At 32.7% G+C, this 19,915-nt stretch overlaps 1 protein-coding gene across 1 annotated transcript in view; it reads left to right on the top strand.

The window, feature by feature from the left end:
• LOC126781265 (leucine-rich repeat-containing G-protein coupled receptor 5) overlaps window positions 1-19,915 on the top strand; it is a 263,720-nt gene that overhangs the window by 78,199 nt on the left and 165,606 nt on the right. Inside the window, exon 2 of the mRNA XM_050506159.1 lies at window positions 5,171-5,216. The gene's annotated coding sequence lies outside the window, so the exon portion shown is untranslated. The remainder of the gene's footprint in view (window positions 1-5,170; window positions 5,217-19,915) is intronic.

Raw genomic sequence — 19,915 nt, 5'->3', positions numbered from 1 at the left:
TTAACTTGAGCTCTATTGCCTTAGTCTAGTCTTGGAAAGCGGCTCAGCGAATTGGCCCTTCTATTAGGCGGTCTACAATAATGGAATTAAAGCAATTTCTATGTTCCGGTTGTGATATAATTGAGTCTTTATGTGAATGTACTCCGGTGCCGTTACGCATAGTGATGCAATCGTTAACGGTATTCGCTTTGCGCGACGCATTTCCTGACTTCGATTCCCAGGTAACGTAGGAATGTATTGTGACATCCGCTCTTTTTAATTCCTCGTATAAGGTGATTATTGTGAGAAATCGATTTTTTTGTGAAAAAAAAAACATTCAGTCACATACTGAACTTTGTTATACTAATTATTATGCATGTGATAAAAATATATACTTGTTTGTCTGTTATTGTACACATAACTCGAAAACCATGTCATGGATTTTAATTAAAGAAGTGTTGACAGCTTTTAACTGGGACATCATGGAATAAAAAAATCATTCAGTAAAATCATAAATATAAATCTCAATAAAAAATTGCATTGGGCAAGTGAAGTTGCGAGCAAAGGTCGTTATAAATTTTACTCCCTAAACTGCCAGCCTAGGACGCAAACATTTTTATCTTAATAGCTTTGGGCTTGATATATACTTGAAAAGCATATCATTCCATTTTTATTAAAACCTTATTAGTTAGATTCTACGACCCACAAGGTCCACTATCGCTTTGCCCCAGCGATCCATTCGTTTAATTCGCCCATTAAACGACCCGTATACCAGATTACATACATCCGTCGGTTGCCTTATGAAGAGTAACTAATACCAATTATGCTTATATAGACGTTTAAAAGGGTGGGATCGTGTTTGTTTAAGTGAATAAACGTATCATGTTTTAATTGAGATGTTGTCGTTTTGTTTCATTTGTTTTGTCTTCATTAATCAATTAACAACAAATATTTGAAATCTAAAAATTCATATAAATTAAAAAAAGAAACAGTGAAAGATATCGTCTGATATATAATTAAATATCGAATGATAATATTATATTTAACTATAGAAAAAATAAAGCCTGTTAACGTCGCACTTCTGGGCTAAGGCCTCCCCTCTCCCTTGGAAGAACTACAATGTGAGTGACATGTGAGTGAACTACATGTGACAGAATTTCAGTGAAATTGGACACATGCAGGTTTCCTTATAATTTTTTCTTACAGTGAGATGAATTATAAACACATGAAAATTCAGTAGTACTTGCCAAGGCTTGAAACGTTTCTAACCACTGAGGCATCTCGGCTCTTATATTGCTTGTCACAAAAAATACATATTAAACATATTCATATAATTCTAGACTTACATGAATATGCTTACTATATGTCTTAGCTATTAATAATGTCTGATAAAAATTCTTTCAAAGTTGATGATACAGAGGATATATAATATATTATTGAATAAATATTATTATTATTTTAATTATATTTACAATTAAAAATGATGTTTATTTAATTTTGACATTGATTTTTTTAACACAATGCCAACAAAACATATCTATTTTTAATTCAACTTTAAAACATTACCTGGAGTGCATAACAAAACAAGAGTAAACACCACCGCTTGGCTTAGTTAATCAAGGCGTCGCTAATCCAACGGACTATTTGTCCGGGCGGCCGCGACATTAGTTGTGTCCGGTCCCGATCCCGGCATAGCTGGGATTGACCGGGATTTAACCAGCATCGCGAAGTTTAGTTTTAAATGGTTAGGTTACTTGATATTACCTCTATCAAGAAACAGTTTTAAATTATAGTTAGATTTAAATAATATTAATTATTTTATATCTTTACATCCTAACTTTAATGTAAATTCGAAAGTGAGTGATTTCGTCTCAGATATGACGTGAAAGCGGAACAAAAAATCATGATGATATGTTGAGTTATTAATCATCATGATGAAGGAATTCATCATCATCAATGAATTTTTTCTCACACATTTTGAATACACATTGTCAGTGGTACAGAAAAGGATAATAAAATATCTAACAATCACAGACGGGAGGGGGAGGAGCCGCGGGTGGAAACGGAAACGAAGAAAATGATCTGTCAAATTGGGATTAAGATCGATACAAATAAAAGCGTCTTTTTTTACGTTTGTACAAAATTATTCGCAACATCTTTGAATGTATCTCTATATACAGTTTTGGTGATTCTGTTATTTAACATGACCCTTGTCAGAATTCTTAATTCGGAGCTCGAATTGATTTGATTAGATTTCCCCCATCAAATGCCCGTATCCTTGTAAATGCTCCTCCAGGGATTCTCCTAATCTCCCCCAACAGGTGACTCAGTGTTGCCTCATTTGTTTGCGGTGATTGCGTGCAATCAACATGCAGATGGCAACACCAATTTCACAGATAATTAACTGCGAATGACTTGTGAATTCAAAGGTCGTTTCGAGGAATCAAGTTTAGTTAGCAGGGTCTTTTTAAATCACCATTGCGTGTCGTATATTAATTAAGGGTTAATACCTTCGACCGCATTAGAATTAAAAAACACTAACAAGCAAATGTGAATCATCTAACATTTCAAGTATATTTTAATTATTTGAATTTTTTTTATCGTAAATGTTCGTAGACTTTATCCGTTAATGAGACAATTTTAAATCAGTAATGCTATTATTCTATAAGAAGTCACTTCATTACTCAACCGTAAAATGATGAAAACACGTATATACACGCGATAATGTCGCGTATCACTTTCTCAAATTACACGATCGTTTTCTGCGATAAGTTTCGAGTTTGTTCTTACAGAATAACCCTACAGAATCGTATACGATTAAAGTAAAATACGTTCAGGAATAAAAATTTAAAAGTAAAATTTAACAGGCAAACTTTTCTGAAGGCTCATTATAATCCCAGTTATCGCTAATCTTGGGTCCAACGTAGCCAACATCACGTTTCAGTGTTCCGTTCTACGTTTGTATTATCATAGTTCGTGATGACATTAAACTGTGATCCAGTCGACTTTTATTGCGAACCTAATATGTATTTCAAAGACCATTGAATGAGCTGACACATAAAAATGATATCATCTTCTAATCGCCGCTTATAAGGCTGTGTGCACATTTAACTGGTATTATATCATTTTATTATCAAGGGATTGAATTACATGGGTAAGATTTGTTTTGACGTAACACGATTACGTTTTAATAATAATTTAATATGTTACATGATAATGTACCGTACCCGTATTTTTAATTTAGTATAAGACCTGAAAAAGCCCTCAAACTACAAATCACATTAATTTATTATAAGTAATAAATATTTATTCGTTACAAACTAGCATTTGCACTAAGATAGAAATAAGAAAAGGATTATAATTATAATTACAATAATTTTAACTAGTACTAAGTTAGTACGATATGAGCGTCACGGTAGCATGCGCAAGCGATCCCGTGGCGCTCCTCGTTATGACGGAAAGGGTACCGCTGGTTTTTTAGTAGGTATTTCGATGTTTGGGGCGTACTCGGCGCCTTGGACACCGGCGAGCTTCACATACCCCCCACTGTTCCCGTGGGGAAAAAGTGCAATGCGTTTTTCAGCGTAAAAAAAAGGTTTGTATGATGTTAGCAATACGTGTTATATAATTGTATGCATATATCAATATTTGTCAATTATTTTATTATGACTACAAGTTTAATTCGATTGAAACCATAAATATCTTAGCAAGTCGACTTTAAGGGGTAGTATTTTAAAATTTTAAATCATAATTTATATTCAAATATATTTAAATTTGTTGTGTTTATTACATGAATAAAATCACCATGGTATATTTTCCAAATATTATTTTTCAATGTAAAAATCATTTTATAAATACAAATACGACATACAATATCCATGTCTAATAGCGCTACATAGTAAACCATATTAATTGTTGCTTGGTACTTGTAGGAGGTACATAAGTTGTGTGCCAATGGGTTCACAAGCCCGCCTAATGTCTTGTCGCATTATGCGTACACCTTTACAAAATAGATATATCCGTTTTGTCACCTTTTAAATAGTTGCGACGCATTGCGAAACACATTATGCATCCTTTGTATGTAGAAGGCAATGTAATCTAGATAATTCGCATCGTCGCTCTCAACATTCCCACGTTCTCCGCGGGTATTGTGCAGGAAAATGGGGAAGGTCGTTCAACTCGGATATTTTAAGGGAAATTATATTCTAAGATGTTCATTTCAACATATTAGGGTTATATGACATTAAATTAATGGATTCTTTTATTAATTAATAGCTAACCATCCTGACTTCGCACTACTAAAGGTCTACATAGAACGTTTATATAAAACAACATATATACAAAAAAAAAACAATTCATACCTGGTACAGCATTAAATATTATATCATTTATATAAATATACTGCTGACTAAATAATTCGTGAATTATTTTTTATAGTTACTTATATTGATGTCACCGCATACTTAATTAAGTAACGATACTGTGTATGAATTCACGACTTAAATTCAATCGTCGTTAAAGTTTAAAATAATTACTGTAATAAACCAACGTAAATGTGCTTGAGAATATCATCAAAACGATGTATGTAGCATGCTTATACGTATGACTTATTAATAACTAACAAAATTAATATTGGTTATAGTTTACGAAAGCTCTAAAACTCGCTTTGATCAATGTATTGTATAGGACTAATCAAAACGGAAAAATAATTTATCTCTCGGCATCCTTATCATAGATCAACTATGTATGATGGTTAAATTATAAACAGATGGTACCAAATTATAAACTGCCCCGGTGGTAGTAGCTAAGCTATAAGCAAATCCCGAGATTCCGTATTCAATCATCGGATTGGGCCAATAAAAGTTATTGGTTTTACTTGCGTACCGAAATTGACCAGGATGACGTCATCATTATTTTTATATAAATGATATTAGTTGGTGATTTCAAATCGACACGAAAATATTAGAGGTTAAGACGACTTCATAGATACGTTCGTATACTGACTTTGTTAGTTACAAAACAAAACTGTTACAAAGCGTGCAAAAAAATAACCAGTTGTAAGAATTTTCCTTTTGAATATTACAATAGAACTTATGGAAATATGGCGAATGAATGAATATTTCCAATATATAAACAAACTACAAAGACTTTAATAAAAAAATATGTAATAAATATATTGTTATTGTTTCAGATATTGCGGGAATGACATTCATCTTACAGAATAGACGGCACTCTTGGTATGTTTTCGTAACATTTTCTCATATTTATTATGTTGAATAAGATTATTATTCAGTAAGTTTGTCATCTAAAATATTAATTGGATTTTCGCTCAGACGATATTTTATTTGCAATGTCATTGGCAATATTCAGATACGACCCACTAACTTTACATTCGCGTTTATTACTACAGAATCGGTTTCGGCGAAATGTGTAAAATATCGGAGCTCCGGGACCTAACCGTTTCGTGCGACAGCATTATCGCAATTCTACTTTCTACGCCAATCTTTAGACAAATCGGAGCGTATGTTAGTTGAATGGTGGGCTTACAAGGTGCCTTGAGCGCCCCGTGCGGCAATCTTCGATGCACATAAAACGATAGTCGCGACATTTCTCGTTATCTTGCGCGGTACGGCGCAAACGATTCGGAAAATCGAGCCGAGAGTCCCGTGTCGGCGTCCATTACCGGTATTAGAGTATTGGCGTTCGACGATCGGTATCGCGCCCGCTTGGCCCGGTTCGGTGACGGTTGAACGGTTTTTTTTTTTATCTACAAGATTGAATGCAGAATATCGATGAGACGAACCAGTAAATAAGTTAGGTGACGCAGCACAGGAAGTATCCTTAAGACATATTATATTCGTTGAAATAATAATTAATATGATAAGTAAATATAACTTTATAATTTTGTTAAAATGAGTAATCATTCATAGTATTATTTTATGTGAGTTCATGTTCATTCAATAAAATGAAAAGTATCACACATGTTAACCTTGTTTAAAACCGTTAGGGACATAACCACATGCCAATTTTGAAATTAAATCCGACTGGATGTATTTCTTTGGCGCCGCATTGACGGTGTAAGAAGTGGTTTATTTTCTTCTATTGCCAGTGTCTATGTACCAACTATAAACTTCCTAAAAAAAAATAAAAAATTGAAAATAGGTATGTAGCTGCTGATAACTAGATAATAAAGATTAGTACTTACCACCAAGCAGCCAATTTTGGTATCAAATCCAATCGACATTTTCATATTTTGGCATGTGTAAGCAAGGCCCATTCTATCATATAAAGGTAAAGAAATGTTTGATGTTTTATTACAATACTTCAGTAAAGGGGTTACTTTTACGCAACATCAAAAAAATTACACAGTGATCAAAGCTTATCACAAACTTTCATTTATTGTCTAACTTTTCCGTAACGCTGTATAGTATTCCATGTGTACATATATTTCGTGCGTTCCTATTTCCTGATAGAATTTGTTCACCAAAAACGTTTCCGTTGGGGGAGCTGTGTAGGAAGCATTGTTTGTGATATCTCGACCAGAAATTATTGAGTTAAATTTGTCCGGAACCAATTCGCGGAGATGTAACGATATAAGCCGACCGCTTTGTTCGTCATTCGTTTCATCTTTATTGTTCCAACAAAAACATTTATTGAGTTGCTATTTTTTCCGATTGGAAAGACTTTTTTTTTAAATATTTTTTTATTAATGGACTGGGTTTTTATAAATTTATAATGAAATGTTGGGTTTGTTATAAGAGTTTTATTGTAGACATAATATTAAACAATATGATATCTCAGGCTTCTTTGCTTAAGAATAACGCTTAGAGATTACTACACGACGCTACGCACGAATGGTACATTTCTGAATTCAGGTTTCCTCGCGATCTTCCATCATTTAACACAAGTTAGGCACATTATTAAACTATTTTATTAAAAATTTAGTTTTTTTTGAATTCGAAATTCAATTTCGATTACGAACCACGCGACTGGTCTCTTTTGGATATTAATTATATTGATCACAACCAATTTTTAACGACCTAAAACGGGTTTCGCTTTTAAATATTAATGTATGCTTTTATGTTGCGAGTGTACTAAATTTTATCGAAACAATTTTGCGAAAATTGACATTTGCCATTTAAAAGCGACAAGTTTTTATATCGGTACAATCGAATAAAACTTGATTTGATTGTTGATTTCTAAGTGGGACGTAAACCTAATAATGACAAATCTATACTTAATGAATCTAGATGGCCATCCGATTTCGTACGTGTGAAATAAGAATAAAAAAAATATTTTTGAATACCTACACCTACCGGGTCGAATCTGGATGGTCTAGATTATAGGGACCCATTTAAGGATGCATAAAAATTTCATCAAAATTTGTCGATTAATTGACTTCAGCGAAAATTTGTAGAAGTATTCATTCGCCATTAGTGGCTTTATTTGTTTACCCACCGACTACAAAAAAAAACACTTTTTATCAGACTTACATTGTTATATTATACATTCGAAAGTTAGTCTCTTTGTCTGTTTGTTTCCTTACCATGACTGAGCGACTGACCCGATTGGAATTTTTTTTCAACAGAGATTAATAATTATCATGCAACCTAAAGGACTAGTATGTGGCTCGATATGAAGTCAATCGCTATGTATTATAGTGATTAATAACCATTAATTAATTTAAAAAAAAAACAATTACAGATTCATCAGAGACCAAAATTCGTAATAACCCGAGCGATAATTTTATTTTCTTAACATGCCCAACATGGTTAACAAGTTTCCGATGTTGTCACATTTAATTGGACCAGTTATTCTTTTACCGTTTGAATTATTGCCGCATTGCGATTGTCTCTTATTATTATTTTTATCGTAAACGGGGTTTTCATTTAATATTTTATTATTCTATATACTTTGTTTTTGATTGCATTATCATATTCATAAGTTGTGGCTATCTTAAACATATTAATTCTGACTTCTGAATTGATGATCCCAATAAATAAAAAGGAAAGCACGCAACTCTTACTTTTTAACATTTCATTTTAAATCTTTATCTATATATAAAAATTGGAAAACTGAACTCAAATTGATCTTTAATTTTAAACATATTTTTTTTTTGGAAAGGAGACCTAATATGCGCCACCAGATAATAGCAATTACACTGACTGTGCGAATAATGTCCCAGAATATTATGATTATTATTATCTGAAATCAAATATTGAACAACTCACACCGACTCCAATCGAAATACAGCAGTTCAAGGTATTACTATTGCAATAGAATTATTGGTAAGTGAATGGTAACGCAGACGGGCAAGTCCGAGCGGCAAAATACGAGTATGTCCAATAGTATCCTTACTGAACATGGTAAAGTAAGACTATTAAGCGCCTAGCACGATCCCGTTAGACCAAATCTGTTCCCACTTAGACACGTGTCTTAATTGGCGGATTACATTGAATGTATGTAACCTTTGAATGCTCAAATGCTTTTATGATAGAATTCTTAACGAGATAATATGAAATTTAAAATATTGTTGCTTAAGGGCAATTTTATCTGCTAAGTAAGTAGACAGACATACTTAAGCAAATAAAATTGATCATAACAAATGTCTCGCTTATAATATAAAACAATCTATTTCTGATAAATGACTAGCAAAACATAATACCAAAATAATGATTAACAAGAGGAACTTTTAAATTGATTTCTTTGTCTTCATTTTTACTTATTCATCTTCGGAATAAATATTATATTTCTTGTAAATAAATATCTGTTCTGAAATTATTATATAATCTATCATGTAGCAATTTTTAATAAAAAAGTCCATCAAGTACGATTGAAACAGTATGAAGTAATTATTAATTTATTATGTGAGATAAATCATTCGTTTTAAACTGAGGTATAATCAGATTGTCTTAATTTAGCAGAGCGATTGCAACCGCCATTTTGATGAATCATCTACCCACTTATATATTAACACAAATATAAAGTAAATTGGACCAGATGAAAGAGTACGAGTATTATTCATTTTGCTTAATAAACGAAAAGTATTTTTTTTTTGTTATAAATATTTATTACGTATTCAGGTGTCCAGTTTATTATCCTATAAGCTTTTACAATAACTACCTTATATTATTTTTTGTCAATTAAAAAATTCATCAATGAAATGTCAGTTGTCACATTTGACATGTGTCAAAATGGGATAGGACATTATTTACACTGTAGTCTGTTTTTAATTAAAATAAAATTCACCCGATATATTGTAGGTATTTACAATAATAAAATTACACACATGAATGACACAAACATATTCTGTAATATATTTGTAATTTTATAAACAGATTATATATAAACAAATGTAGTTTTGTTTTTTGTAAACTTGAATATGGTTAAAGTAACACCTGGTTAGATAGTCATGAATTGTGAAATAATGAAAGTGCGCATGCGCCTTGCGTGCTTCATATCTATCAAATCGGCCGCGACTCACGCGAGCATGCTAGGGCATACATTTGGAACGAAAGTTTTTTTTTTTTAATTAAAATTATTATATAAATAGAGCTACCGCTTCGAAATTCAAATTCGAAGAATATTGAATTGATGTTAATTATTATGATACTCAATTATGAACGTATCTATGTTGTAAGTATTGCAAATTAAAAGAATTTGTATAAGCATTGTATTTTTTACATATAAAATATTAGCGCTATAAGAAATACTAACCATTACTTACAACACCCATGACATTGGGAACTAAGACGTGTCCCTTGTGCATGTAATTATACTGGCTCACTCACTCTTCAAATTGGAACACAACAATATAAAGTACCAAGTACTGTTTGACAGTAGAATATATATTAGATAAGTGGATGGTGCGAGCTTTGTGCAAGCCCGTCTAGGTAAATACATATGAACTACCATCTAATAAAAAAATAAATTTTGGCATTCCCAAAATCTCTTATTTACCTAAACGGAGCTAAGGTATACAAAATTTATTCGTTAAAGTATAGTTTTTTTTCGTTGCCGCCTAAAAATATATATTATAAATATAAATAAACTTAATATAGAACATTTTTAATTAGCAAATTGTAAATGTTTCAAATTTTCAGTTATGTATATAAACGTATACATGTTTTAGTGAGTCGTACAACTTCAAGTCTCTTAAACTTCCAACATTCAGCAGCATCTGATATCAGAAGTGTAAAACAAACTTTGAAGGTCCGTTAGTTACGTAATCTTAATCGTGCGATATCTTTCTTGTGATACTTTCGTCGCAAATTTATCTTTCAACTCTTCGTTTGTTTCACAACTAAGAACTAAGTCGAATCACGTTCGAAAAACTTCTTTCGGCGCGTATCACCCAGAAAGTTCTCGAACTACCTAACCGCGGGATCGTTCTAAACTCTTAAAATGTCTCCAAATAGTAGCGAAACGTGTTATATGCAATGAACGGTCGTGTAACGTATTTAATTACTATTTGTATTATATTATCCGATGGATTTCATTGGATCATGCCATGTTTGTCTAATTAACGTAACCGGTTCAAAACTGTTTACCCGCAGTAATGCTGTTATAAATCAAACGTTATACCGAGTACAAATTACATAAGAACAGACAGTAGTCAGATTAATGTTGTAAATAAATAGTCTGCATAAATTTAAAACTGATATACTATAAAATAGTTCTTTATTCTTATGATAATATTTGTATCAATTTATCATACTAATAAAAAAGAACATCGTATTTTATATTCCTTTGTAACGTATGGTGTCTCTGACGTCATTTGTAAATGATAAATTCGTTTTATCGAAAGTTGAGCTTAGATGATAAAATTTTGCAAATACATTAAGTCATTAGAGAAGATGAGGAGCGAAGACATTATTAAAGACTAGTCAGTATGATTAATACATAACGTTGACATCCTCTTTCCGCGAGCATCTAATGAAGAATGCCCCGCCCATGGCTGTCGCGCCGCTTATATATCTCCCCCACCAAGCGTGATTGATGACGTCGCCGCAACGTCACAACTATCCTTGCATAAGTGATGTGGGTGCTATCCTTAACGTAATTACGTGCAGAGGGATACGTATTGACGATAACAGAGATGGATTAAGGGGTTATTGCAGAAGACTTGTTTTTGCTAACACTTAATTTTGGTTTTATGTAACATTTTCAATAATTAAAACAATCCTATTCATTATTTAGAAGATGATCAAAAACGAAAATCTAAATATGTTTTATTAAAGTAAGCTAGTTACAAGAATATTTGAATCTTGAATTTACAAGATTAAATTAAATTTAAAGTTAACGCTGGTTCGGAATGTAGATAACAGAGAGAGAGTAACCGGCAAGAAACTCAGTAGTACTTTTTACCAAGTAAAATACAAAGATATTCCAATTAAATACTATTAAATATAATATAAAATATTAAAATTGTTTTAATTAAAAATGCATACCTTGAACCTTATCTGCTCATGGGATAGTTTTCGTCCCATTCGTTAAATATATGTATAATATTTTTAGGTATTTTTTAATCAACGAAAATACAATTTTTTTTATCAGAAACACAAAGATGTACAAATGACCACGCCTACGTTGTAGTATGTAACGTTTTGTAAAGGTCTTCAAATGACGCGTCAGAAACGCAAAGCGTTGTTGAAAGGGCTTTACAAATATTGTCAAGACAAAAGCTCGCGCCGAACGCCTATGTCGTTTTGATTAATAAGTGCCGTTGACATTCTAATTAACCCGGCTAAAAGTCAGCCAGCCTGCCTCTTTGTTTACACCATGAATGGGATGCTCAAATACCAACGCTGATACAGGGAAAGCGGCTATGGATAAGTTAGGGTTACCGTTACATTATAAGTCTGGACTAAGTATATTTATAAATTGGGAATCATTACTAAGAACGTATATATTGGGTTAGAATTTAGGGATAGTATGTTTGAAGTACTAGTTAGTATTTATACTTTTAATGTGTTAATGACTATTTTACTTTCAACGTACATCGTAGTACAACGTTTGGAAATATTCTCCTCAACGGGAATGGCGGTCTTTGCCCAGCATTGGGATATTTACGGGCAGTTATTTTGCATACATATATTGATTTAGGTTGAAAAATAATTATCCTATCGCCAAACGGCATCTCTTTGTCTGTCTGTGCCTGTTTGAAAGACTAACTGGCGTGATAGACACGGAGACATGACAACTTAGATCTCAAAGCTGGAAATTGCTGCCTTTCAAAAATTCTAATCTCTTTAAGAATGAAGTTAACACTTGATGTTCGCCCCTTATTTTTTAAGTATTTTATATAAATCTGACCTTTCACGATCCATCGAGTTTCACGTCGAGTTTGTTCTCAATGAAAAGCTCTTCCGATATTCCATTTACAATCTGCTATGAAAGAAATGAGATAAAATCTTGTCACATGACAACCCTATGAAAAAAAAATCATTTTTAGAATGCCTGCCTTCATCTGTTCAATGAAACGTACCATCGGCTCAATGAAATGTTGGAATCGAGGTGGTTTTTGATTTTCTTTTTTTTTTTATTGACGTGTATTAGCTATTTTGAGAGTAGTTTTGATGCTTGTAACGAAAAACGTACTATTTGTAACTCAAGCGGGAGGATTTAATTAATTGCAACGAGACTTATTCAGTATTTTTTAATTGAAGTGACAGTATTGATGATGTGTTTCCGTTTCACTTTAAAGGGTTTGAATAAAAAAACCTATATGATTAAATTCGTTGAAAGGATATGTGAAAGGAGGATTTAATGAATTCATGAAATTTTGGACGATTATCGTGTCAATAGAAAGGGGAATTATATAATTTCTTAAAGATGTATTCATAAATAGTAATACTTATCATTATTGCGTTCCGTTTTGATGCTTGAGTAAACTAGTCTAAATACAGGGACAAGGGACATAACATCTTAGTCCCCAAGATTAGTGGCGCATTGGTAATGTATGGAATAGTTTCCTTCCGCCTACCTATAACATAAAAAAATAGTGTTTTTATAATTATGATAAAGTTTTCATTAAATTAATCAAATTATTACCAAAATAATGTAATATTCGATGGTGAAATAGTATACTTTTTATTTTACACAATTCACACTACTATTACTTAAATAATTCAATAAACACAATTAAAGTTATCACAATGGAAATTTTCATTAAATTTGTTTTTTTTTTTTTTTTAATTAATGTCTTTGACATTTTTGTATTAATTGTAGCGATAACAATCTGTTGTTCACGATTCTTATTTCAAACACACATTACGATATTAATTTGTTTGACCTACTTACATATTCTGTATTCTACCGTTATAATACTATATTGCTTCGTCATACTTCTATAACTTCGCTAAGACTTGGCTTAATAAAGGGTACATTTACTCGTACAACCACCGTTTGTAATGTAAATTTACATATTAAAACAAAAGCATTACAGAAAAGCTAAGGTTTAAACCTCTTAAACAATGCCCTGGTTGAATAGAGACGCGCCTAACCCCATTTCCCAGGGAAAAATATTTTTAAGCTGGCAACACCATTAGTGCAGCGCAACGCAACGGTTTTTTTTGCATCTAATTTAAATTTTTACTCTGGCTATCTCCGGTAATATTACTGCGTTTTATTCAAACTCGTGTTTTTGTTTGTTGTCATTTCGTTATATTGCCACTTTGCTTTGGCATGTTAATTTCTGTAACGACCGCAATGATTTTTATTCCGCTAATCTCGGGATAACGTCACGCGACGTTACTAATACGCGAGATTAATAATAACGTTATTTAAGATAACGTTATCTAAAATATTTTTTTTCTTTTGTATTAATTTATTTTTAATCGAGATTTATTATTGTAAGATATTTATAAAGATATCTGACTATGGATTATAATTTATGTATTCTCATGATTAACATATTATTAAAATACATCGTCATATAAATTTCGAAATTATTTCATAAAGACAATAACTAACACCGAGTCCGATAAAATACGCGCAATAAAGTCGACATTAACACGCACCTCTATAACTAACAGGGAATCAAGCCGGTCTATAATTTATAATGAATTATATTCATTAAGCACGCAAACTAAAAAGTTGCGATTCATCGATTATAATTTGAATCGATATCGAATACGAGCCCGACACTACTACTATGATGTCATCGGTGTGGGACGCTGCGACATTCGAAATTCAAATTTGGAATGTTGTTTTTTTTTTGGTTGACATTGTCCGAACCTCTTTAGTATTAGCAGAGTATTCGAGTCAGCGTTATTAATAAATTGTATACTAAATATATCAATGGACATTTCATAAAACTGTTTTTAATAATGAATTATCGATCGAAATTGTTTAAGTTTAAAAATATATATCAATGTTGTTGAATTCATGCCGAGATGGCCTAGTGGTTAGAACGCATGAATCTTAACCGATGATCGTGGCTTCAAACCCGGGCAAGCACCACTGAATTTTCATGTGCTTAATTTGTGTTTATAATTCATCTCGTGCTTGACGGTGAAGGAAAACATCGTGAGGAAACCTGCATGTGTCTAATTTCATTGAAATTCTGCCACACGTGTATTCTACCAACCCGCATTGGAGCAGCGTGGTGGAACAAGATCCAAACCTTCTCCTCGAAAGGGAGAGGAGGCCTTAGCCCAGCAGTGGGACATTAACAGGCTGTTACTGTACTGTACTTTTGTGAATTAAAATACTACTTGTACAGCTTATAACTCATTATGTATGTGACGTCATCACATTGCCTATTCCGCTATGTTATGTTGTGTCACTGTATATAATATAATAAAAACGAACACAATAATATGTGACATTGCGTAAGATGTTATTTATTTTTTTCATTCCATTTTAAATGTAACCAAAATAATGTTTATTTTGGCAAAAAATTGTGGTTCTTCGGTAAATGTAAAGAGCTATAATTCAAATGTTATTAATCGCATATGTGTGTGTGAGTTAATTAAATAACTGTTAGACTATCTGATATAACACAAAAATGTACTTTATTTATGAAACAATACAATCTGAGCATGTCATTATATTTATTTGTAGGATTTTAACACTGTTTATTTTATAGTTAAATTGTTATCGTCGATGACAAAATCAAGTAAAATTTCTCTTTCAAGTAAAATCTTTATAATAGACATGCGGACGGTCAAGTGGGCCATCTAATGGTAAGTGTTAAACACCGCCTGTAGACATTGGCGCTGTAAGAAATATTAAACGTTCCTTATATCGCCATTGCGCCGCCAATGCTGAGAACTAAGACGTTGTGTTCCTTGTGCCTGTAGTTACACTGGCTCACTCACAACCGAAACACAACAATATTAATATTACAAAATCTGATGAGCAGGTGGTACCTACCCAACCACCAAGTAAATAAACACCCATAGATCATATTGTATCCTCGAGGTTTGAATTCCGGGACAACGTTAATAAATCATTCGGTCAATCTCTGCTATGCCTTGTACGAGACAAGATTGCTTCGGAGTCCCGAAATAACGCGATTAAGCGAATGAAAGGACCGAAACGAACAAAAGCAAATGTGATTACCACGTTGTCGGCGAAAAGAAATAAGTTATATTTCTTACGGAGCCATTCCGTACGTTCCTTTTATTTCTTTACGTATTTGGTTGTTCATGCGGCCGTAAGATTACGTAAAATAAACAGTATATACATTTATATACATATATTCGAATTAAAACTCCGCATTATGGAAAAGATGCAAAGATGTCCGAATGGTCTGATTTACTTACTGGCTTTTGTTTAATTTCCTGCGTGGGTGAAAAGTTGCAATTTTAAACCAGTTTTACACAACCGTCTGATCATTTGCATACACTTTTGGTGCTGTTACTATAAAAACTATTTTACTAATTTGTTTCAGTATAGACGGGAAGTACCCAAGCACAAATAAATCCAAATCGATGTATAAATAACAGATTTCCGAACAAACATTTGAAAAAAATATATAACCGAATTGAGTTTCGGTTTAAAATGTTAGTGTTTTTTTTTTTAATATGTGTTCGTTCAGATATGTTTAAAAAGGGTAGGTTATGCGGTAAGATATTGTAGTTCCTAAGACAGACAAAGTATCAAGAGACCTAGAGTTTGCTTGGGGCTTTAATTATAATAGTTGCTTATTGAAGTTGTGGGAAGTCGGGTCGGTCGCTAGCAGATTATCTTATATATAAACAAGTGAATATATATATAAATTGATGTGTGTTCTCACGCATCGTTCATCCTATAGAGTTAAAACTTTCTAAAAATGTCAATGAACAATAAATGGCGCCCGAGTCGTATAGTATAAAATATATTCATAAAAATTAAAGAGGTATTGCAATGCTAGGCATTTGCGACTTAATCGTGGTAACGTGGTACTTAATCTTACTGGTGGTAGGTCTTTGTGCAAGCTCGTCTAGGTAGGGACCACCCACTCATCAGATATTCTACCACAAAACAGGAGTACTTGGTATTGTTGTGTTCCAGCTTGAAGGGTGAGTGAGCCAGTGTAATTACAGGCACAAGGGACATAACATCTTAGTTCCCAAGGTTGGTTGCGCATTGACAATGTAAGCGATGGTTAACATTTCTTACAATGCCAATCTCTATGGGCGTTGGTGACCACTTACCATCAGGTGGCCCATATGCTCGACCGCCTACCTATACTATATAATCTTTCTTCATACCAAATTTTATCAAAATCGGTCCAGTGGTTTACTCATACGCAGCAGGTAGACGCAAAGTTACTTCCGCATTTATAATATAATTACAAATGTTCCTCATGTTTTTCATTTATTCACTCGTATTGTACAAAACATAGATTGCGAATCTTCAAGATCAACAATGAGCTATTTGCGATGTTTTCTTTTTTCGTTTAAATATAATATAACTAAATAGTAAAAAATGTCAGTAACAGAGAGCCGCGGGCGAACCGCAAAATGTCCTGCAAAAGTCGCAATAACGGTGCTCTTTTATAACAAAAATAGTCGAAACTCGATCGCCGGCAGCGGGAAACTGACAAATTGTCGTCTACGAAGTTGTCACCCCAGGGACCTCACAGTTAGCGAGTGCAAACAGCGCAAGTTTATATTTAATCTCGGTCAAACATCTGAAACGGTACTCAGTTTTGGCTTTCCGGCTAAAACTATATAGTTTTCGACCTTTTTTTCTATTATTCTCACCTACGAAACAGCGCGATTGCCATCTGACCTTTCCGATCCTTAAAAGCCGTAACTGTATACATGAACGATATACACATTGCAATCGCAGGAAGAACCGGCCGATCATTGTTACATAAATTGATTAAAACAGCATTTTAATGTCGAAATAACTAACTTTTCTTCTTATTAAAAATTAAGCGTATGTTTGTATGTAAAATTTAAGTGAAAGGTTTTTTTACGGAAATAGGTGTTACTTTAGTGTACTGAGTTTTTATTAATAAAAAAAAGTTAAAATATTTAAAATATTTGTTAAGTAATTACAGAGTTGAATCATACATAATAATTGTTCGTTTAAAAATGAAATTCATACCAATCGTCGAAAAAAAAGTTCTAAAATATATTTACCATCATCAAAGCAAATATAAATAAATGCTTTCAAAATTTTATGAGTAACCCACAAACACGTCCCGAAAAAAATATTTGACATTGATGAGTGATCGTGAAAGTAGCAATTGAATAATCAAATTGGTTTTGCACACTGTTAAACAAAAACAGTAGGTAGATATTCAATTTGAAATAATAAAAAAAAATCGATGTTGATTTCATTTTTAAGCATAATTTCTAATTAAATAATATTTTATAATAGTGTATTCCAATGACAGAAGTAATAATAATAATATCCTGGGACTTTCCATCCTCCTGGGCCATCTGATCCCAAATTAAGCAGAGCTTGTGTCATGGAAATCAGACAACTGATATACTACATAGACTACTTTTCTTTTGTAAATACATACTTATATAGATATTTACACCCAGAATCAAGACAAATAGACATGTTCATGCACACAAATGTCTGCCCTGGGTGGGAATCGAACCCACAACCTTGGGCGTGAAAGGCAGGTACCTACCAACCACGCCAAATGGCTCGTCAAAGTAGAGATAGACATACCTTACGTTTACATATTCCGCGCAATTCGCTAATAGCTCTGCTATATTATGCACTACAATCAGAATTTGATTTTGATCTTTATTTATAATACAAAACTATTCCACTGACATTGGGACGTTTACAGGCTGTCATTTTACAGTAAAAACTTTTAAAAAAAGTCGAGTACTCGACAAATTTATAAGAACTTAAAAATATATTGAGTAGAAATTATATTTTTATCGTCTGTTATCTACATAGATATAAATAAGGAATATCTATTTTTTTTGTTTTTTACTTTTTTGGTATCAAATTTAAAATTAAATAAGTTTTACCTTAGTCAAACGTAATGGACAGTATTCATTTGGAGGATTTATGTATGCATTTCTCTTCCGTTAATTAATTGGTTAAAATTCGATTTTGTTGTATAGAACAGTTTCACTTAAAAACGTCAAATAGTTTCTGTAAAAGTAGAAAACAGGATATTATAGAATACAAAAATATTACAAAACGGACTTGTTGCAATTCACGATCAAATAATTAATATTAATCACACGAAAATCAATTTATAGAACGTATAAGTAAATAGTCGGTGAATCAATGAAAAGGAATGAATTTTATTAAGAAAACGAATACAAACAACAAGAGCGGTGCAAATATTTTCACTTATAACCCATGACTGGTGATTCCTGACGGCAATGATTCGCGAGATTATATTCAATACGATAGGCTCAATGATTCATATGTCTGATTCAACTAAACTAACAAAGCTAAGATGTTCTATTTGTACGCAAAGAATAATATTGATCTTTAGGAAGCGGTAATGCCACGAAGGTCGTGGCGAACTTGTGTGGGTTTAGATTTGCATGACAATGATTATATTGGCTGTCTAAATAGAAAGGAATTTGGTTGAAAAACTAATCACACAGTGCATGTTAACATTTATCGGCTTATTGCCAATATTCGTTTTATTTTTATTTTTTTTTGTTCTCAAATTCATATCATCATGTGTTTGGAAAAACTAAAATTACTTTTTCTCACTCCGTGCAATAAACGTACAGTAAGTAATACTTACAGTTCGAAATAGAATTTAATATCAATATAATTTTCAACATGGACGACTAAACGATACGAATTCGAAATTTAATTGCTTATTATTTTAAAAGACATCTCGAATCTACGGTCATTTAGTCAGAGATAGGACTAACTCTTGCCAAGACTGTCGAGGGATCTGGCCGTTTATTATCACAATTTCTCTAAATTGCCTTCTAAGAGGGCGAACGACAGGCCAACTAACGTCTGAGCTCGATAGTACCGCGGAGGCGGGGATATCGCGATTTGCATGAAATGAGTTCCGTACAAGATGATGAGAGAGACGTCCTCTTGAAATATTCTGACGGGAATCCTTAACCGCGTACTGCCCTAAATATTTCACTCTTAAGACTTATCTCGTGTCATCGTGGTAAACAGGATATGCATATTTCATAAAGTTAAATTTGAATTTAGAAAACGTTGTATAGTTTTATATATTAGTTAAAAATACCTTGTGACAATATATAAAAGAAAACATCTTAATTTTGTTGCATATTAGAGATCGTCTGTTTTGAGAAGTTTCACGATCCACAGCCTAGATTGAACATAACTGAGCGAACTCGCAATAAATTAATCGCGCGGTTGGAAATTCGCTAAGCAAAAACATTACTCCCTACAAAGCAGCTGGTCGCCGTTAATCGGAGAATAATGGCGTGGAAGATTTATCGAAAGCTTGATAAAAAGAGCCCAAAACATTCCAGATTGACGGTGAGATGTGGCAGTAATTAAAAGTTGGCGTGTTACA

This window comes from Nymphalis io, chromosome 3 (genome assembly GCF_905147045.1).
Source record: "Nymphalis io chromosome 3, ilAglIoxx1.1, whole genome shotgun sequence".
NCBI classification, from domain to species: Eukaryota; Metazoa; Arthropoda; class Insecta; order Lepidoptera; family Nymphalidae; genus Nymphalis; species Nymphalis io.
This window is presented reverse-complemented; position numbering and strand designations above follow the sequence as displayed.